This window comes from Miniopterus natalensis, chromosome 1, assembly GCF_054644295.1.
Source record: "Miniopterus natalensis isolate mMinNat1 chromosome 1, mMinNat1.hap1, whole genome shotgun sequence".
Taxonomy (NCBI): domain Eukaryota; kingdom Metazoa; phylum Chordata; class Mammalia; order Chiroptera; family Miniopteridae; genus Miniopterus; species Miniopterus natalensis.
Window position 1 is genome coordinate 38,459,404 of NC_142081.1, and position 5,235 is coordinate 38,464,638.

General features: G+C 36.2%; 1 pseudogene; it reads right to left on the bottom strand.

Moving 5' to 3' along the window:
* Positions 1–263: 263 nt before the first annotated feature.
* LOC107525971 (large ribosomal subunit protein eL33 pseudogene) lies at positions 264–669 on the bottom strand (annotated as a pseudogene).
* Between the last annotated feature and the right edge of the window lie 4,566 nt (positions 670–5,235).

A 5,235-nucleotide genomic window follows, 5' to 3' on the forward strand; every position in this document is an offset into this window, starting at 1 on the left:
GTAATAGCTTCTTGCCCTAAAGTTTACTTTCTCTGATATTAACATAATAAATGTTAGGTGTTTGGTTAGGTGTTTAAATAACATATTCGATGCATCCTTTCCACTAAATTTATTTCTGTTTTCATATTTTGATGTGTTTTGATGTGTCTCATGTAAGCAGCATGTAATTGGGTCCTTTAAAAAATCTTCTAACAATCTGTGTGGGTTGTTTTTTTTTTTTAAAGAGAACGAATCCACATTTATTTATTTACTTTTCAATGAATTTAAATCCTTGAAGGGTAAAAAGTTACATGGGTTCTGTGTCCAGTGGCCTTCACAGGAAGGTTGATTTGGAATTTGGCATGGGCTATGCCAGTTCCCATGAGCGTGAGTTAACTCTCACCAGATTACTGTGGTTTGGTTCAATTTGCCACTAGGAGTAACTGTATAATTCTTTGTTTTGTACACATAAGCACATCTCTTGCCTAGTTAGAATTCAGTTTCATCTTGAGCGTAAACACCTTCCATTTTAAGAAGAGCTGTGTGTTCCCTCTGGTTCCAGAGACCCCATGTATAGCCATCAAAAATGGCCTTGGACCACAGCCTTCCAGAAATATTTGTCGTTGAGAAGTCCTGTTCCCAGTGGGCCTCCCCAGGCTCCAAGATGGTGGAAGGAGACAATCTAGTGTTTTAATTGGGAATTTCATTCCTTTACACTCACTCTAATTGTGAAATATGTAATTAAGTTGCGGTTAAGTCTACTACCTTGCAATTTGTTTTCTCTTTTTCCCATGTGTTGTTTTCTTCCTCCCTTCATGCCTTATTTTTTACTAATCAAGGATTTTAATATTCCATTTTACCTTTTTGTTTTACTATCAGCCTTTTAGCAGTTAATCCTAGGATGTTAAAAAAATGTATTCTTAACTTATTACAATGTACCTGTCATTGTCACAAATAATGTAAGCATCTTAAAACAGTTTGTATCCATTTACCCCACCCATCGTTATTGATTTTATATATTTCATTGCCTCCCTATGTATAAACCCCACAAGTATTTGTTATGATTGTTGTTTCAATAGTCAAAAATCTCTCATATTTACTCAGTATGATGAAGTGAGATCATTTACCTTCAACCTGAATAGAGTATTTCGGGATTTATTATCATGTTAGCCTGCTAGGGAGATAATTTTGCAGCTTATTTGTCTGAGAACATTTTTTAAAACTGTCTCTTCTTTTTTTTTTAGGTGGGGGGGGCATGTGGAAATCTAGGTTAGTGGGGTCATTTATTTTTTTCCTTTCAGCTGTTTAAAGATGTTATTTTACTACCTTCCAGCTTCCATACATTTTTGTTACAATATCAACTATTATCTTTATTGTTTTCTCAGAAGATATTGTATCATTTTTTTCTGACTGCTTTAAAGATTTCCTTTTTATCTCAAGTTTTCAGAAATCTGACTACAGTGTGCTTATGTGTGGTTTTCTCTTATTATCTTGCTTGGTGTCTGTGAAGATTTTTGAATCTGCGAGCTTTATCATTCATTAGATAGGAGAATTCTCAGCCATCATTCTTTAAATGTTGCTGATGTTCGTCTCTCTCTCCCCTCCTTCAAATTAATTGTATATTAGACTTTTTGCCTGTGGCCCAGATCTCTCTCATACTTTGTTCTTTTCCATTTTTTCCTTCTGTGTTCAGTTTAAATATTTTCTATAATTAACTTTGAGTCTAGGTTGGTGCTGTAACCATTCAGATAGTTCTTAAATTCAGATATTTCAATTTACATTTCTAGATGTCTGTTTGACTCCAGTTCATAGACTCAGATTACCTGCTGGAGTACTGTCTGTTCATCCACTTTGTTCCCCTTTTCCTGTAATTCCTTTAATATACCAATTATAGTTATTTTGAAGTTTTTATCAGATAACTCTAATGTCTGAATCATCTCTGGGTCTGCTTCTTTTACTGCTTTACCCCATGGCAATTTAGTTGTGTGTTTTCTTTTTTCTTTGCATGTCCAGTGAGTTGGGTGTTTTTGTTTGTTTTGTTTTGTTTTTCTGCTGGTTAATATAGTTTTTTGTTTTGTTTTGTTTGCTTATTTAACTGTTTATCTCATGATGATTTGTTTTTCTTTCTTATTTCTTTGCTTATCCAGTGAGTTTTTTTTATTCACTTATTACTGATTTTAGAGAGAGAGAGGAAGGGAGAGAGGGAGAGGGAAACATCGCTGAGAGAGAACCATGATCCGGTTGCCTCCTGTCCACTCCCGACTGGGGAGCAAGCCTGAAACTCAGGCGTGTGCCCCAACCGGGAATCTAAATGGTGACCTCTTGGTGCATGGGACAATGCTCAGTCAACTGAGCCACACTGGCCAGGGCTTTTGTTTTGTTTTGCTTGTCTGCTGGTTAATATAGTGGTTATTACAGTGAAGAGACTCTAGGTTATATTGCCTTCCTCTGAGTGTTAAGTCTTGTTTTGACATCAAGTGTCTATTAAGTTTTGTCCTTGCTCCTGTTGTGTAACACTGCTCCTTCATGGTCCTTAATGCTAGGACGTGAACTTTCTGGGGTCTCCATTAAGTGCCTAGGTATTTATGAAGGTTTATATGTTCTAAATTAGGCTTGGCCTAACCTCTCATGTCTTCCCAATATTGTGCAACCTCTGAAATCTCTGTTCAGCTCTCAGCCTCCCAGTCACTGTTCTCTGCTAGGTCTCCTGGAGTCCTGCTCTGCTCATACAGATCTTAACAAGTACCTGAGCAATTTTGGAATGTTCTTTCCCTGGAGCTCCCTCCTTTAAGGCACCTTGGCCTCTAAACCCAGCTATGTTAATAGGTCTGAACTTTGATCTCTGTTTCCTCTGGCCATGCACCACGTTCTCTGCTTGGGCTCCATATCCTTGTGCTGGTCTCATGTGCTTCCCGATTTTGAAGGGTAATAATCCTGCCTTAGTGGCTGTCCAATGCCTGCAATTGTTGTTTTACACAATTTGTCTAGCTTTTATTGTTGTTTACAGCAGGAAGGCGAGTTCAGTGTCAGGTACTCAATAATAAATAGAGCTGAAAGTCAAGAGATTTCATATTTTAAAAGGAATGGATTAAAGGAACCATTGTTTTTTTCATCTCAAGCTATAATGCCTGGCTAAACATAAAGAGCCTCTTACCACATGCTCCCACTCAAATTCAAATCCCAAATTGAAATTCCTGTGATTTTATAGGGTTCTATATTTTATTTTCATGCCTTTGTAAAAGTTAACAGCTTAATAAAATATACTCATCCTAGTCTTTGTTAAATTTTCTATTCATATAATTGGAGTAAAACTAAAACATATCTCAATTTTCATATTTCATAGACCATTACAGAAAACAATGTTAGATTTATTAGGCCAATGATAGAAAATGAAGGAGAAGTGCTAGATTTCCTTCAATTGTTAAATAAGAGTGAAATAGATGATCTTTGTCATCTCATTTCTTCTTTAATTTTAAAAATTTTTTCCCAATTTTATTGATATAATTGACATATAACATTGCATTAGTTTTAGGTGTGCAATATAATAACTTGATATATGTATATATTGCAAAATGATTATCATAACTTTAGTTAAGATCCATCACCTCACATAGTTACAAATTCTAAGACAGAAATGACTCTTAGCAACTTTCAAATATACAATACACTGTTGTTAACTTCAGGCGTCATTCTGTACATTAAGTCCCCAGAACTTATATATCTCATGAGTGGATGTGTGCACCTTTTCACTCCCTTCACCCAATTCACCCACTCCCTACCCCTTGCCCCTGGCAACCTCCAATCTCTTCTCTATATTTATGAGTTTGGGTTTTTTTTTAGATTCCACATGTAAGTGAGATCATACAGTATTTGTATTTCTCTGACTTATTTCACTCGGCATGATGCCATCAAGGTCCAGTCATGTTGTTGAAAATGGCAGTATTTCCTTCTTTTTTTTATGGCTGAGATATAGATATCTCACATTCATTATCCATTTACCTATCTGTGGACACTTACCCATTCAGCCATCAGTAGACACTTAGACTATTTCCACCTCTTGGCCGTTGTAAATAAGGTTGCAATGAACATGGGGATGCAGATATCTTTTCAACATAGTGATTTCATTTCCTTCAGATATAAACCCCAAAATGGGGTTTCTGGATCATATGGTAGTTTTGTTTTTAATTTTTTGAGGAACCACCATCCTGTTTTCCACAGAGGCTGCACCAAGTTACATCCCACCAGCTGTGCACAGGGCGCTTGGTCACACCCTCACCAGCACTTGTTATTTCCGAGTGTGTGTGTTTGTTTATAATAACCATTCTAACAGGCATGAGGCGATACCCATTGTGGTTTTGATGTGTAATTCCCTGATTATTAGTGATGTCCAGCACCTTCTCATGTACCTGTTGGCCATTTGTCTTCTTTGGGAAAAAAAAAAGTCTATTCATTTCCTCTGCCCATTTTTAAATTGGATTGTTTGGGGGGTTTTGGCTATTGAAGTATATGAGTCCTTTATATATTTTAGATATTAGCCCCTTGTCAGATATATGACTTGCAAATACCTTCTCCCATTCTGTAGGTTGCCTTTTCATTTTGTTGGTTTCCTTTGCAGTGCAGAAGCTTTTTAGCTTGACGTAGCCCCACTTGTTGATTTTTGCTTTTGTTGCCTTTGCTTTGGATATTAAATCCCAAAACTCATTGCCCAAACCAGTGCCAAGGATCCTACCCTGTATCTTTTCTCGTAGAAGTTTTATGGTTTGGGGTCTTTGAGCTTTGCCATCTTACTCATTCTTGTTTTTTGATGAATATAAAATCCAAAGGAATAACTATTATGTATTTTCACTAAAATTGGTGTAGACACAGGATTAGAGTTAGGGAGCTCTGTAATTCCCACCTCTGCCACAAATTGCCATTTAAGACAATTCAGTCCCTGGTAGAAGCCTAAAATAAAATGTTTATAGTAGAAAAGCTTCTGTGTTGTGGTCATAGAAATAAGAATTTTTCTCTCATGTTAGAAAGAATAAAGAAGTTACTTAGCAATCCCTGTTCCCCCAATATGCTATTGCTATTTGCTTGACATTAAAGATTATAGTAATTTAAATGTTTCAAAGGGACTTTTAAAGTAGGGTGCCCACTAGGTTCAAAGCATTTATTTAGTCATTAACTATATATTGAATATTTAATGTTCAAATAATACAGGGGGTAACAGAAATACGTCAGACATTATTCTTATCTTCAAGGACTTATTGTGGG